This window comes from Calidris pugnax, unplaced genomic scaffold (genome assembly GCF_001431845.1).
Source record: "Calidris pugnax isolate Ruff unplaced genomic scaffold, ASM143184v1 scaffold8, whole genome shotgun sequence".
Taxonomy (NCBI): Eukaryota; Metazoa; Chordata; class Aves; order Charadriiformes; family Scolopacidae; genus Calidris; species Calidris pugnax.
In genome coordinates, this window is record NW_015090830.1 from 20,063,867 (window position 1) to 20,078,386 (window position 14,520).

Here is a 14,520-nt window from a genome sequence, read left to right on the forward strand (position 1 = left end):
CCCTTTTTTTTAATAAGTAAGCTTGTTCTCCCAACGTCTCATCTGTGTGCACAATCCCTTACTGTTAAGTTTATTATGGCTTGCTTGGTTCTTATAAAAATGTGTGGTGAGGTCAGGAGCATACAGCACTTGACATACAAATAGACAGTGAGCTGCAGCAGGCTGGAGGGGGGCTTTGAGCAAGCTGGTCCCGTCGGAGGTGTCCCTGATCTTTAAGGTCCCTCCCAACCTAAACCATTCCATGATGGAGCCTGAGAACCATTGCCTCTTTACGTTCACAGTATAAAAAACTTCACCCAAAAGAGGATGCAAAATAAAGATGGGGACTGGTAACAATCCCTAACGAGACTGTACTTTGCCAACAGAAGAAGCCAGGCCCACCTGAGGACTTCAGTTCTGTCGCTCTTGTGTGGTGTGGTGGTGGTGTGGATGGTACCCCACTGTTGATAAATCTCTTGGTAGCTTTTGGCAATTATGTTGTTACGTAGATGCTTTGATAAGTCACTTAGCTGGTGATAGTGCTTATGGGTAGGTACGTTGCTTTCCAGAATTCCTTCCTTATCGTGGCATAGGCAGAGCACATTTTTGGCATTGTACTGCCGGTGTAGGTTGCACCAGTTTGATTCTAGCTGTTTTAGCTACGTGCAAGCTACTTAAAGCAGGGTTTTTTTGGGGAGGGCGACAGGAAGGAAAAGTTTGTCAGCCTCCTTTCTGAAAGTGTTTTGGTACTTGTGACTTCTTTTTCCCTTCAAAAATGTGTCTTGCACTTTCAGACTCTCTTATTTTCTGATGTGATTAATAGCAGCTTTTATCTTTAAATGCAAATGCAATTTTAGCATACCTCTGCGCTGTGTAATACTCCTCTCTGCACAAACTGCTTACCAGACAATTAAAAAAGATAGGTATGTATTTAAAAAAACAAACAAACCCAAAATACAGTTTACCTTCTGAAATATTTATATACTGATAGTTGTAGGTGCTGCGATGTAGTCGTGCCAAAGTTGTGCCGTTCTGCTTTGCCAAGTGTAAGCAGCTCCCTTCAGCTGTGTGTTACCCACGCGAGGAGGAGGAGGAGGAATTGGGCAGGTTACTAGAAGCGTGGCAATGCCTTTGTATCTCCGTGGTGGTGACTGACACCCAGACCACCCCTCTGAGGTACCTGTTGCAGGGGGATGTTGGAGAATCCCAGATCCTGGGCAGGCGTCAGCGTTTCTGTCCAACGGATGAAGCAAAATCGCTTTTACACTTTTATGAAGAAATGCAGCTACACCCCACTGCCACTGTGCGTGTACAAACCAGCAGACTCCTCACCCTCGCGTGATGCCAGGGGTGGTTTAGCCTGCCCCAGTTGTTGAATTTGTTAGGGACAACCTTATTTTCACTAAGGAGACCTGGACAAGGTAATAACACCTGGAGATCTTACTCTCTGGGGCTGTGCTGTTTGTAAGGTTATTCCCAGCATGTACAAAGTGCATGGAGAATGTTGCCCGGGAAGCATTCTAGTTTGTTCTTATTTTGAAGTCATTTTGCCCAGGCACAAATGCTGATGATTGTATGGAGAGCCTGTAGAGCTGCAAAGAGGGAGGTGAATCTCCCACACCTGAGGTTAGGTTGTAACTAGCAAATGACATTTTATTTTGTGGCCAGCTATTCACCCGACTACCTAGACCTCTGTTCTAAATAAAAACCGAGAAAATAAAATACTCAGGAGACCCTGGCTTATTACAAGATGGGTTGCTGTTGCAGATGATTATATATAGATCTATTTTCTGCCAGTTCCTAACACCGAGATTTAGAAAAGCATCTTGATTTTGAACTACCCAGAAACACAGCCCAAACTGGGAGTAATCATACTGATACAAATTACTTTTTTTACATCCTGTACTTGCTCTATTTCTTCAACTGTTTCCCTCAGCTACATCTACTGTCAGTGGTAGGATAATAAGTTATGTGAATCTTTGGTCTTTTTTTTTTTTTTTTTAAACACTGTAGTATAGTTGCTCTTAGGGATGCAGAAGTAAATTGTTGAGATAGCATTAATCTTCTGATTTAGTGCCTGAACCTGCTCCCTTGATGTTAGTGCAAATTAATGGAATTAGGATCAGACTTTTAAAGAGTAAGATTAATAAAAAAAACCCCTAAACCCCAACAGTAGTATCTTAGAGCTGACCAAGTTAAAAATATGAATGAAAAATTGTGACATATGCCTAATCCTCAGCTAATTTTCATGGTGAATGGAATAATCTTCCATGGAGCTGTGTCGCCAACGTGTTATTGTACATCGGGGCCCTATTAATCCATAGATTATTGACAGAGCATATGGTACCTGCTCCAAAGCACGCCATATACAAAACATGCTTTTATCTTTGTATTGTTGTTTAAAACTACATTCTGGTGTGTCACTGGGGATCTATGTAGTCTTGGAAAAGCTGTTTGCACTGTGGTATTTGCTAGCAATATGGTATGTGGCCAGGATGTACACTAGATACTCAAATTACGTATGCTGCAAAATTTGTGAATTTGCATTTTAAAATACCTGTCATTTCTGGAAATACCCCGGGGTGTAGCTGTCCACAACTTCCCTCTACTAACTAATTATTAAATATTTGCTTTCAAAGCTGAATCATCAGCCAGCTGGGGAGTGGGTTTCCCAGCTAGTGGTTTTAAAACCTTACAGACAGGACTGTGACCCAGAAAGTTTTCTTAATCTAATGTTATTGCTGTCCTGGTCATTAATACACGTGAAGTACCGAAGCCTGTTAGCCAAATGCCTTGCCTTCCTCCGTGCAGTTTATTACCCTGCCTTTTAGAAAAAGTGAGAGCTAGGGAGAGGTGCATGTAAAATCACAGCTTAATTTAGTTTACTCTGGAGATAGTTCACCTGGCATTAATTGCCCGAGGAGAAAAAAGCATTTTTTGCCTCTAGTCGGAGCAACCTGTTGTGCTTGTGAACCCTTGGGAGTAGGGGTTCAAACCCTGCAAGAGTGGATTGATGTCTGTCCTTCCCGGGGGATGTTTTGGGACTGGGGGTGTGTTTCGGGAGCACCTAAGGTTCTTGTGCCTGAAAGTGTGAAAGCTGGGGCCTCTGAGGGATGGGGAAATACCTGGGGGTGAGTGACCAGATTTTCATTTTTCCCTTCTGCCCCTGCCCGCCCTTTGCTGTTGTGTTTCAGTGAGGCCGATTGGGTTTTTTTGTATGGTACTTGTGGGATTTTTGAGTGATAAAGATCACTAAATAGAAACACATTCATTATGCCTGCAGCTTACTCCTGTAGGTATCCCACTAGCTTTAGTAATAAATCCATCCCCCACCTCAAGCAAGTCCTCAGCGTTTTGGGCATTTGACTTCCCCAGGGAGCTGCGGGGTGGGGGTGTCTCCTGCCCCCGCTTCACCCTTGAGCGAGCTGCACCCGGTATGCAGTGAGCACCCATTAGTCCCCAAAATCCGTGGCGTTTCTGTGAACTCCCTCTTTCCTAGGTGGGCGAGATGCTGGTGGCGGGGCCTGCCAAGCCTCTCCTGAAGCCTTTGGGGTCAGGGAGGTTGTCCTGGGCTTGCCCCTGGATGACCACCACCACCCATGTCTCCCCAAGCACCCGTTGGGTCCTGCCTTCCCAGACCCCAGCCGCGTTTCCCGCAGCGGTGGGAGTGTGGCGAGGAGCTCCCTGCTCTGTGGACCACGCTGCCCTTGCCATTCCAGAGGGGTGGATGCTCCTCATGGGAGTTTTTCCCCTGCTGCAGGGTCCAGTTTATCTCGAGGCTGCGCTTGTGGGTGCCCGATGCCGGTGGTGCAGCCGGGATGTGGGTCAGAAAAGAGGGATGTGGTAATGGGGGTGCTGCCTGCCAGCCTGCACACCTTCGGTAAAGTTTCAGGATACCCAGAAAATATTAAGGCAAGTAATTGCTAAGCCTGGAGTTTAAATAGACCCCGGATGGTCCGTAGTGTCTGTAATCTGCATTTTTCCTTCCTTTAGGAATGTTGTCCCTTTGGGGTGACTGGGTACAACATGGTGTTACGGATGCAGCTCTGCCCCACACGGGGCTTTGCTGAACCTCCACGCCGTTGCTGTCTCCGCAGGAGGCTGTGGATTGCAAAGCCCTGTTGGTTGCTTCGGTTAATTGGTTTGCAGTGTAACGGTGGTTTTTAGTTTGTTCTCTGTGGTGGCAATAGTGACCAGCCACTGTGGTCTGTGGACTGGGTGACTGGGAGCCTGTCTCCGGGGAGCGGGGACTCGGGAAGGAGAGCTGGCTGTCAGCCGGCGCCCGGCTGCACTGTGGAGGGCTTCACTTTACCAGGAGAACCTTAGGGGGCTTGCAAATGGGAAAAAGATGGAAAGCCTGCTCAGCCTTCCTGCAGGTGAAGTGAGATCCCAGAATGATCTTTTTGGTGTGCTGATTGTTTTCTGGATTATTAATTAATTTTTTTTTTGCATTTTCACGTTGTTTCTTGTGCTTCTTTCCTGTACATTTTCAGTCGATTGATATCACTGCCTTTCTCTCTGAATACACCTTCATTTTTTGTTATCCAAAATTCTTTATTGATCTAATAAACTAATTAAACGAGGTGACTTTGAAAACATGGCAGAGTGGCTTAGTGAGTATATTTTAAAATCAGTGTTTAACATACAACATCTCCTGTAAAGTTACCAAACATTCTGCGAGCAGTGTTGTTGTTATGGCTGTTTTCAGAGAACTTGAGTGTTTGCTGGAAAAAATCATCCTTTGGAGTAAAATATTTTCTGTTTGTTTTCACTATGAGAGGGAATAAATTGTTACTGTTAGTGTATCTGAGAGTCCATCCATTCATCAGACCTTGAAGTAAATGATAATACTCCCATGGCCATTTTTGAGATACTGAAGTGTGGAAGTGAAAAAACGTTCATTTCATTATTTAGATATGTGCAAATATCTTTTTTTTTTTCTTTTTTTTTGGCGCTTTCTCTGACAGCTTTTTTAAAATTCCACTGCACCTTTGGTAAAAGGGCCCGAAAGAAGGAGAAATCAGTCCTGAAAGTTCAGCTTGGTTCATATCTGAGTGTGCCGCCTCTCTTGCTTCGTCGCGAATTCACAGCACCCCACTGGCATGATAACGTGGAACGAGCTGCAGAGTCATCCGCAGCTTTGCTTAGTCTTGAACAGTCAGGCTGGCAGGAGAGTGGAAAATGCTTTTCAGCAGGAGGTTTGGTGCTTAGGAAAGTCTGAGGTGGAGCACAGAATTGTGCCACGTATGGGAGTAAATTCTCGCTCGAATGGGGATGGTGTTGCTCCTGTCCCGTGCCCGTCGGTGCCACGGTGCAGGGGGACAGAGAAGGAGCAGCAGGTCCTGCCCACGGGGCAGATTCCTGCCTGCCCTTCCTAGCTGGGCTCCCCTGAGGCTTTGGTGGGCCTTGCCCACGCATGGTGGCAAGGAGGTGCCTGCCAGGGGGTTCGCTCAGCAGTGTTCTTCGTGATAGGAGTCATGGAGCCTTGCTGGAGTTCAAGTGCACTGTATAATTAGTATCATTTTAGCTTCCAGTTGCCTGTAATAGTACCAGGAGGCTGTTTCTGCTTTGCATAACTTACTAGAAAAGATATTTTTGCTTTTCTGCATGTACGCCTTATATAGAAGAACATGCGGTGTGGCTTTTTGTCAGGAGACAGCATGAACTGTATTTTCCAGTGTCACGACCAGCAAATGTGAAATCTGCATCAAAATGCTTTTCCCAAGCATCCTTTAGGCCAGCTAGGGAGAAGTACTGCTGTGTGTGCAGGATGCTCATACCTGAGCTTGGGGCAAATGCCTACTCTGGTCCCTACTCGCATCGAGGCAGTTTTTCCATTGAGTTTATTAGGAGTTGAACTGCGGAAGCGATCTGAGAAATCTTCCAGCCTGAAGGTTGTGAAGTAGGAACGAACAGGAGGAACCCTAAGTGATATGAGGGAAGCAGTAGGCTAGGAGAAGGAGGGTCCAATAAAATCAACTAGTAAAACACACCCATAAAACCTTAAGTTTGAAAGAGTAGCTCAATGCTTACGTGCTCGGCACAACTTTCCATTTTTGATTTTCCTCCTTGTTTCAGGTTTCCTCCTGTCAGAGAGGTGGTCTGTGTGCCTGCCCTCTGCAGCTGGAGGGTCCCTGGTCTGGTCATGCCAGCAGTGGCTGAGGGCCATAGCCAAGATAGATAACAGTATTTCTTGTAGGGGTCATTGCTCTTGGGTGGGTGCTCTTGGCTGGTTTTCCAGATCATAGACTTAGGGAGCAGGACATTAGAAACATTATAGGCTATTAAATGTATTGTTGGAGCGTTTGGCTGCACTAACCTCTCCTTCTAATAAAATTCAGATTTGAGATTTTTGGGACTGTGAGAGGGCTTGGACGTAAACTTTATTAATTTGGTTTTGAAAAAGGAAGTTCTTGCATGCTTTGAAGGAAAAAAAAAAATATGAAGACAGAACTGCAAGTCTCTTCCTTAAATCAAAGTTTTCTGCCTGAAATGGGAACAACTCAGCAGAACAGTTTAAGTAAACATGGCCATAACTGCTTATCTGAGACACTGGCATCCTCTCTTCTTACTGTGTTACTTTTTTGTGGTATCCTGGCGTCTCTCAGTCACTGATGTGTTTGTTCTCACAGCACCTCCTTCACAGGCATATACTTTTACATCCATAGTTGCCTCCAAGATTTGAGGCTTCATCTGAAGTCCTCACTCCAGGGGTGTAGGTTTTTTACACCTCTGTAATGGAGATTTTTGAATTGCTGCCTGAAGGCTCTTCCCCCCTCCAGCCCTCACTTTCTCTGTATCTCTCGTTGTGGCTTCTTCATTTATTATGGGACAGAAAACAGAGGCAGCTGTTCCTGAGTCATCTCGTGTTAGTGTTTAGCACGGAAAGGGATAAAATCTAGGCCAGAGATGGCAAGTGACTGATGATGTCCAGTTGTAGCCTATGCAGGCGGTCAGTGAGTGTAGTATAAACACCAGAGAATTGCTGAAAATCGTGTATCTGTGCAAGAGGGCAAGGAGTTAGGTGCTGTCCTCCAAAGCTACTGCCTGAGCGTGGGGTCATGTTTCTTCTATTCAGTAGAAAAAATGCGCCATATGGCTTATTGATACCTAACAGTACCCCTTGGGTGGGTTTGCCTCTGTGGTAAAATACTGTAGATTCACACTGGGTCTCTTATCCCTGGGTGCACTGTCACATGTAAGTAACTTTCGTGCACTTAAATGCTTCCACTGTTGTTGAAACTTCACTATTAACAGTAATCTTTATTTAAGTTAATATTTTTCTCTTACAACTGAATTCCAAAGGACCTAGTTGTTAGTACATGGAACAACAACAAAAATGTCATAGTTCAGAAAGTAGGAGAATAATTTATTTGATACATGCAATAAAGTAAAAAATTCTGTGATATTTGGTAGGGTACTTCTGTATGTTTTGTAGCATGTTCTTTAAAGTAATGGAAGCATAAGAAATGAGAAACAAGAGAAGCTTTTTGTTTTTTCAAGGGAATTAATGTGCTGATACATTTGTGAGGCTTTACTATATGTTTTTCCTCTTTTTGGCTATGTTAGGAGGAACAAAATCAGTTAAAGAGAAAGAGAAAAGACTATGCCCCTCTCTCTGTCAGTTCTGTCATGCTTCAGACAGTAGTGCATTAGGACATGGGAAGTGATCACAGCCATATTTTTAGTCATATTTTAAAAAATGATACTTCTTGGTGAAATAGTCTCCAAAACGACAAAGCTAGTATACATGCACATGTAAGTACATTGCACTGCCAGTGTCAATCTAGTATATAAAGAGCTTCACAACTGTTTGGATCTGCTCTTCTTTCATAATGGGCTGCAACTTGTTTACTAATGCTTGAAAGCATGTACACATCAAATAAATCTCTGGTATTTGGGCCATAGTGTACCAGCATTATGCAAAGGGAAGATTAACCACACTCTATATTAAGCTAGGATCCACTCTACTCTTGATTCCTAGCTGTACTAAATCAACCAAACCATCAAAGAACAAAATTAGTGGAAGGGTTCCTCAAACAATAGATTTATTTCCGTGTTTATTTGCATTAAGAAAAGGGCAATCAGAAGAGCAAATCTCCTTGGGGCTCAGGGCATTATAAATTAATCGTTAAGACATGAAGTGAACTTTTTGGGTGTGGAAAACCAGCAACAGATGCAAATGCTACATAGCTGCATGGTATGGTGCCTACGGTGTTGCTGCAACAGCTGAGAGACAATACGCTCGCTTCGGCTGCTGGTGCTGTTAATAGATAGTCTTTAGCAAGCATTACATTGGCAAATCTGACACAGAATGAATTTGCAACAGTGACTCAAAAGACTTTCCTAACGCGAAGCATCTTTATTGCATATCATTTTAGCTCTTTCCTGTTTTTACTCTGCTCTCTTTCAGTGAAAAGGTCAAGAAAAGCAGTAGCTCTGTGGCTGAATTTTTCAGAAGTGCTTTACAGCAGGGAAAGTGGGGAAATCTCTTAACGTGGTGTTTTACTCAGTAAGTTAAGCTTTTTGTTCTTCAGTTAATTTATTTTCTGTATTTTGTTGTTGTTGTTGAGTCTTATTTATCAGATTAATTAAACTGACTTTTAATGTACCTCCAGGCAGGTGTAGAACTCCTCATCCCCATCTCAGCTTTCCCCCTCCCCCAGAGGCTGGCCTTTGCTGTATGAAACTGTCCTGGTTTGGTGTGAAGCAGAGCCAACTTTCTGTTCAGTGGGAGATGCTCTTGCTTGTACTTGTTGCTGTGGCAGCAGACCTGGTTGTTTACCAGGAAGGGTCTCACCTGTGGGGAGGAGTGGGCGGGTCAGGTGACCCAAACTGACCCATAGGGTAATCCCATCACATCCACCCTGATCTGTATAAAAGGTGAGGGAGCAAAGGGTTCAGGTTGGCTCCTCTTCAATGGCTGGTCTTTCTTCAATGGCTGGTCTTTCTTCAATGGCTGGTCTTTCTTCAATGGCTGGTCTTTCTTCAATGGCTGGTCTTTCTTCAATGGCTGGTCTTTCTTCAATGGCTGGTCTTTCTTCAATGGCTGGTCTTTCTTCAATGGCTGGTCTTTCTTCAATGGCTGGTCTTTCTTCAATGGATGATGTCTGAGGAGGACCCTATCAGTTTGCCCACCTTTGATCCTGATCAGAGTGTCCTGGAATCCTGTTCCCATCTGTTACTGAGTCCAGTCTGGAACTTTCCCAGTGCCTGCTGGTGAGACCTCCCTGGGAACTTGATACAGTTCTGTATATATTTGTATATATTGTGTCTTTTTCATTATTTCCTTTTTATCTTAGTATTAATAGTTCATAAAAGTAGTTTAGTTTTTTCTGAACTTGTAAATCTGTTTATCTCTCTTCTTCCTCTCCTTGGAGTGAGAGGTGAGGGAGAACATCTGTCATCTTGTCATTGGTCAACCTGACCCAAACCACGACAGAAACCTGTCAGCCCACCGTGCTAGACATGGTAGCGTTGAGTCAACTGTGTATTTTCATAGCATGACAGTCCATCTGCACTGAAAGTCCTTGGTTGCCATATTCAGGTTTGGAGAATTACAGTATAGAGTGCATGCCTCTTCCTTCTTCACTTTCCCTGCACACGTGTGTTCGTGCACCCACACACTTGAATAACGCTCTCCCTTTGTCATTGCACTCTGAAAGCCACCAGCTGCGTCAGTGAGAGATTTCCAAAGCCCGAAACAGGAGTTTTTCAGCTTTCCCTAAAGCACTAAGATACACATATTTGATATTACTATCACTATAAGGAATTAAAAAAGAGAGAACTCTATACTTTGGGGTAACAGAAATGGAGGGATGCAGGAAGATTTTCTTGATGTAGTTAGAGCTTCTGCCGTACCGTTGGTTCAGATTGAAGGTCAGAGCCTTAAAAAGTTAAGTGCTGAATATTCAAATTTAATTTATAGCATTAAATTAGGATGGCTTATAAGTTTAACTAGCCTTAGGGGTCCTAAGTCTTTCCAGCTGAGGCCAAAAGGACTTTCAGCTGGTCAGCAATTCTTGTGATTGGGCCTGTTACTACTTACTGTAATTTTCTCGCACACCTGATATTGCTGCATTTTTCGCAGGTATGAATTTCTTTGCTCACATCTTTTCATGCCTCATTTGCTAACTCTTCTGTTCTGCAAAATTGGCAGGATGACAGCAGGCAACTCCCTCATCCTTTTGTGTTAGGACTAATCCTCTGGGTTCTTTCTGATGTGTCTCCAGAAATATATATTCAGCTTAGGCTGAATGCTGATTTGATTTGTAATACTAAAACGTGGACAGTGCAGATCATTTTCTGAGTATTTTCTGTCTCTTAAAAGAAGTCGTTGTAGAGGTATACACGAGCAGTTCCAGAGTTTTAAGCTGTCACATAAAAAATGCTTTTAAAATATAGATGTACTTTGGCACATGTCTATGTACTTTGCTGAATCTCTACATTTGGCTTCATTTAGCATACTTGGAGGCTTACAAATAACAATCGATGAACAGTCATTTAACAGGTTGCAATATTTTAGTGCTCTGAATTGTGTGTTTCTGCTTTGGCATGATAGACAGATTTTTATTTTGATTTCAGATTATGTGGCTTGGTTTTACTTCAGTCTTTTTTTACTTAATGTATGATTTAATTAAAATTTTTGTTGCAGTGATTGATAGTTGCTTTATTTGATACCTGTTTATAGGCATTTATTCATTACTTTTTCAGTGTACTGATATTTGTCAGAAGAGAATGATATTATTTCTTTTGTCAATGAAAATGAGGCTATAAATTACTGTAATTCTGGGATACATTTCTGGTATAAGCAAACAGTATTCCCTTGGTGAGTTTTCCTGCTATGGAAAACTGGGTTAAGCATAATATATTTTAGAAAAGACCTGGATTCTTCTAAAGAGGAATGACATTGTGCAATTCCTGGAAACTGTAAGAAGAATCTAAATGTATGTATATTTGTATTCAAAGTATGCCTCAGCATCTGCAGTGTTGTTCCTCCTGGTTCATGTAGGGGACTGGAAATATTTGGCTGTGGGCACTGTTCCTGATATATTTATTTATTTATTTATCTTTTACTCCAGTTCTGTAGGACATAAAGTGAATTGTTCAAGTCTGCTCACCTTGGTGCAGTCACTGGCCAGGTTCTTCCCGGAGCTGCCCTGTATATTACTGACAAGCACAAAAGGATGTAGCAGAATTACGGCTCAAGAGCGAGCTGTGGGAGGAGGGAGGGTACAATATATTCTTCCATGCTAAAATCGTAGCGTTAACATTCTCGGCAGTGTCACCGAGCTCCGCAGTAACTTCTGGTTTACATTTAAAAAATGCACCAAATAGCATATACTGTTGAATTCTGGGTTGCATTATGCAACAGAAGGCGATTGCCTCAGTGAAGCACATCTGCATTGCGAGAGTAAGCTCTCCTGGGAAGCAAGCGCATCTTCGGCAGAAGCCGGAGCGAGGCGTGGGCAGGGCATTGCTATTTTGGCAAGCGGAGGGAGCCAGCATTGGAAAGCTGCCTCACCTTTCACTTTCCATGGAACTTACCCTTTCTCCCTGTTTCAGGCACCAGCCGCTGCCACTTGCTTCTCCTAGTGCTGGTGTGGAGCTGGGGATGCTTTCAGTGGTCGATTAAACCACTAATCTGGGTTCTGGGAGCCGTGGTCCTTGCAGTCTGGCTGGGTTGTTTGCCATCCCTGAGCAGGACAGGCTATTAGGGAGCGGTAAGGAATGCAATTAAAAAAAAACATCTGGAAGAGCTAAGAAAATATTTTGGTTTTATTTAAAAAAAACAAACCCAAACCCACACTTCTGTGATAGTATCATCTTTAACTGATAAGTCAGCAGCAGTTGATGGCAGGTACAAAATTCCTGTCGTTTTTATACTGGGTTTCAGCGTGCTTCTTCCAAGACTCTCTCTTGCTGGATGCAAAGTCAAGCTCCTGCTGTCTCAGTTCAGCTGAAGTTCTTCCTGTCATCCTAAAGCTTGGTTATCAACTCTCCTGTCCCTCTTATCAGCATGCATTACATTTTATGGCAGTGTTTAGCAAAGACTTTCCAACAGCGCCTATGACAATGTGATTGGACTTCTCTGCCTGATAGAAATTACTCCCTCTTTAACGGGGGGCTCTGGATGCTTTCTAACACGGCTTGCTTTGAAGCAGGCTGGGGTGTCTGGTGAGCCAGTCTGTAATGTGGGTGCACAGAGTTTCACCAGGCGCTATTTGAAGTAGTTATTCGTGGTTTGCTGTTAAACTGCAAGACTGGAGTGATTGAGATTCCCCAGGGGTCTGTCCTGGCTGTGGTAATACTCATTGTTTTCATTATTGAAATGATGGATGGAGCAGAGAGAGCAGTTATTAAATTTACATAGGATAAGAAGGTTGGAGGGGGGCTGCAGGCTCCTTGGGGGGCAGGATTAAAGTTGAGAGCTGCCCTGGCTAACTGGAGGAATAGTTTGAGGGGAAAAAAACAACTAGGGTACAAACTTAGAAGTGGTGCCCAGGGACAGAAATACACCGTTGCAAGGCACGGGATGGGGGATGGCTGACTCAATAGTGGTCCTACAGAAGAAGGTCTGTGAGCTGGAGTTGGGCTGTGCTGGAGGCGTTTTGGGTTGGTTTAGTTGAATAGGGTGTTAAAAGTCACAGCTGGTTCCCAGACCACCAGAGAAAACCAGCCTGCAGCGTGTCCTGCTCTCCTGTCCCCTGGGATCTGGGCTGCCAGCGCTCTGCTGAGTGGGCAGCTTTTCCTTCCCTCCCCTGCCTGCTTCTGCTCCCACCCTGGAGCTGGTGACCCTGCAGCTCCATGGTGAGCGCCTGTCGGGAAGAGCCCCAGGTCAACTCCTCCCAGATCTGTTCCACCTGGGCAGGACAGGGCATCGGGGTGTGAAGGGTATCGTAGACCTGAGACCATTGGTGTCATAACTGTTGTACAAGGAACAAAGCTTCCCCATCTCCGCCCCTCAAAAAGCACCGTTTTGGGGTGTGTAAAGAAAAGGCAGGAAATAACCCGTCCGCTCCACTCAATGTTGGAAATGGCTCAACATCTAGTTTGGGGCACAACATAGTCAAGAGCCAGCTGGATGGCATCCAAGGAGAAGGCAGTGAAAATGATCAAAGATTTGGAAAACATGACCTGGGAAAGAAGATGAAAGAATTGGGATTGTTTAGTCTACAGGGGAAAAGGCCAGTAACAGACATGATAGCAGCGTTCAACTATGTGCAAGGTTCCTACAGGGGGGACGGGAATAAACTGTACTGTAGGACTCATGGGATTAGGACGAGAAGGAATGGTCTTCATTTGAAGGTGGCAAGACTTAGGTAAACATCTATGAAAGCTTTCAAGTGATAAGGGTATTTTGGTGCTGTAGTCATTTGCCTTTTAGAAGGCTGTGGAAGCATCATCGCTGGAGGTTTTTATAATTCCTCTAGGAATATTTTGGGCACTGCTTCGGGGAAGGAGGTGTAATACATGCTTCTGAAGGTCGTTTCCCAGGAAATAATGAAGATTTATTTTTTTTTTTAAGATCCTGTGAACTTAGGTGATCTCTTATAACCCGACAAATAACTCAAAAGATAGTGGCAATTCATTATTGCAACATATCAGTGGTAAATAGACAGCTGATTTATGCACAAAATCCGATGATGATACTATCCTTCTGCTCTCTGTTCTAGTTTAAAAAAAAAAATCTGTGAGTAAGCTAATTTTACTGGAACGTTTCAAAAGGCTGTTCCTGTAAATATATTACTCTATACAGAAATAGAGGAAGTGATGTCGGTTGGCTCTGCTTATTGAAATATTGTGCAAACACAATCAGTACCCACTAATCCATAGCGTGGCCGTAGTAGAGTCAGCAGTACTCCATGTGGCACGGGAGTTTTACGCTAGAGCGTGATGTTGTATTTTCAACCTAGATGTTTGTGCACTTGTGTATTCTTTTATGTGGAGTCAGGGAGCAGGCTGAGAAGAGCTAGGCTTTAATTACCTCATTGCTATCTATATACATGAGTTATTCTTCTCTATTGTCTCGTTACATTAAGTGCATGAGGCAGCAATTGAAGAACAAACCTCAAACTTGTCCTTTGCTTCTTAAGCCAAAAAGCACTTTGGCAGCTCCTGCAGCCACCGTGATTGCATCTCCCCACGCGATTGCTGTTCAGTGTATGGGGGCAGCAGGGGGGGAAGAGGAGAGGTTCTTCCCCGTAGTGTGGCCTCCTGCCTTGAGAAATGGCTTACGGTGTCCCCGTGGATGCTTTCCTCCTCCTTTTGTTCTCACTGGAGGATCACCTCCATGACTTTGCAAGTTTGTGCAGGTTCCCTGAAGCCTTCTAACTCGGTTTCTTCTACAGAACAAAAAAAGTATTTTTCTTTTTGAAACACAGCTTCCCCTGTCCTTGTTGCTGTGCAGGGCAGGGATGAGGAGGTCTGTGCTGCTATAGCCTGTGGGAACAACCTGGGTGGTGGAGGTGCTTCAGGACATCCGTAGAAGAGACTCCTGAGTAGGTAGGGCCAGGCAGTTTGGGTCTGGTGAGAACAGCC

General features: G+C 44.0%; 1 protein-coding gene across 2 annotated transcripts in view; it reads left to right on the top strand.

Annotated features, from left to right (window-relative positions):
• The window catches only part of ATXN1 (ataxin 1), a 221,720-nt gene that overhangs the window by 25,211 nt on the left and 181,989 nt on the right, over positions 1 to 14,520 (top strand). Inside the window, exon 4 of one of the 2 annotated variants that reach the window (XM_014940746.1) lies at positions 8,393 to 8,491. The exons of the other annotated variant lie outside the window; for it this stretch is intronic. The gene's annotated coding sequence lies outside the window, so the exon portion shown is untranslated. The remainder of the gene's footprint in view (positions 1 to 8,392; positions 8,492 to 14,520) is intronic. 2 annotated transcript variants of the gene reach the window in all.